Consider the following 2182-nt stretch of genomic DNA (forward strand, 5'->3'; position numbering starts at 1 on the left):
AAAGACTAGAGATTTAAAAACGAAACAGGAAAAATAGTTATTGAGTTTTGCCCCTTTTTGCGACCTTACTTGCCACAGTTGTTAAGCGAATCACTGCACTTGTGATATTAGTTATGCGGTTGTTAAGCGAATCTGGCTTCCTCGTTGACTTTGCTCGTCACAAGGTCGCAACGGGATCATGTGACCCTGGGACACTGCAACCATCGTAAATATGAGCCAGTTGCCAAGCGTCTGAATTATGACCTCAGGGATGCTGCAGTGATCCCAAGTGTGAAAAACTGTCATAAGTCACTTTTTTCAGTGCCGTTGTTGTAACTTTGAACGGCCATTAAATGAGTGGTTATAAATCACCTGTATTAGTTGCTTCTGATTCTTTTCTTTTGTACTATTCTCCTCATCGGTTTTGCTGTTTTAGTCTTCATTTAATTGTTGGCGTCGTCATTTAACGGCCCCATAATCCCTTGCGGGGTAGAATCCGGGCAACTGAATGGAGCTAGCTGAGTGTTTTGACTGGCCGGATGCTCTTCCTGTCACCAGAGCGGAATTCTATTCAACAAGTTATATTCTCAGTGTGCCCAGAGAGAGAAATGTCTGCCTCTACCTAGGATGGAACTCGTAGCCTCCTGATTGCAAGGCGACAGCTCTACCTCTAGGCCACCACGCCACTCTTCTTCATTTCATTGTTATGAGATGTTTTAACTCAGGGGTGTCCAAACTTGGCATGTTTAAGACTTGTGGACTTCAATTCCCAGAATTCCCCAGCCAGCAGAGCTGGCTGGGGAATTCTGGGAGTTGAAGTCCACAAGTCTTAAACTTGCCAAGTTTGGACACCCCTGTTTTAACTGTTCCCACAATTCTAAGGGATTCCTGGTGTGGACTCCCCTGCAAGATGTTATGGCAGCCATTCTCAAAACTTGGCAACTTAAAGGTATGTGGACTTCAATCCCCAGAATTCTCCATCCAGCATGTTGCCTGAAGCATTCTGGGAATTAAAGTTCACCCTTCTGAAAGTTGCCAAGGTTGGAAAACACTGTATTGAGGAGAGAGTTCAAGAGTCTTCCGTCAATGGTTGAAATGACCTTATTTTCTAGAAATGAGAAAATGGAGCGTTGCGCTTTAAAATATGCCGTATTTAAGGTCACGTTAAGGGACTGAGCTGGCTTAATAAGTAATATTTTCATTGCAACTTTTTATATGGATATATTTTTCTTCCTTCCTTCTCTCCATCTCCTCATTCTCCTCCCTTCTTCTCTTCCTCTTCTCCCTCCCTCTTCCTTCTCTTTCCTTTCCCCTCCTCCCTCTTCTTCTCCTTCTTCACTCTCCTCTTCTTCTCCTCCTTCTCTTTCTCTTCTTCTCCTCCCTCCCCCTCCTTTTTTTCTCCTCCTTTTCCACCCTTCTCTTCACTTCCTTTCCTCCTTCTTCTCATTCTTCTCTTTCTCTTCCTCACTCCCCTCTTCTCTTCCTCTTCTCCTTCTCCACCCTACTCCTCCTCTTCCTCTTCTCTTTCTCTTCCTTCCTCCCCTCTTCTCCTCCTCCTCTTCTCATTCTCCTCCTTTTCTTCCTCTTCTCTTCCTCTTCTTCTCCCCCTCCTCCTTCTCCACCCTCCTCTTCTCATTCTCCCCCTTCTCTTCCTCTTCTTCTCCCCCTTCTTCTCCACCCTCCTCCTCCTCTTCTCATTCTCCCCTTCTCTTCCTCTTCTTCTCCCCCTTCTTCTCCACCCTCCTCTTCTCATTCTCCTCCTCCTTTTCTTCCTCTTCTTCTCCCCCTTCTTCTCCACCCTCCTCCTCCTCTTCTCATTCTCCTCCTCCTTTTCTTCCTCTTCTCTTCCTCTTCTTCTCCCCCTCCTCTTCTCATTCTCCTCCTTCTCTTCCTCTTCTTCTTCCCCACTCTCCTCCTCCTCTTCTCATTCTCCTCCTCCTTCTCTTCCTCTCTCCTTCTCTTCCTCCCTCCCCCTCCTTCTCTTCCTCTTCTTCTCCCCCCTCTTCTTCTTCATCGTCTCATTCTTCTCTCTTTCTCCTCCTCCTCCTTTAGATCATTGCTGTCCTACATCTTTCGCTGATAACGTTTTAAAAACGAATAAGAAATAAAATACCATAGCAATCCTTTACCCTCCCATCCCCTAATTTTAAACCCTCTAAAAATCGGGCAGCTTCTTTTAACTCCCCTCTCTTCTGCTTTTCAG

Source organism: Natrix helvetica, assembly GCF_964273705.1.
Source record: "Natrix helvetica genome assembly, chromosome: 1".
NCBI classification, from domain to species: Eukaryota; Metazoa; Chordata; class Lepidosauria; order Squamata; family Natricidae; genus Natrix; species Natrix helvetica.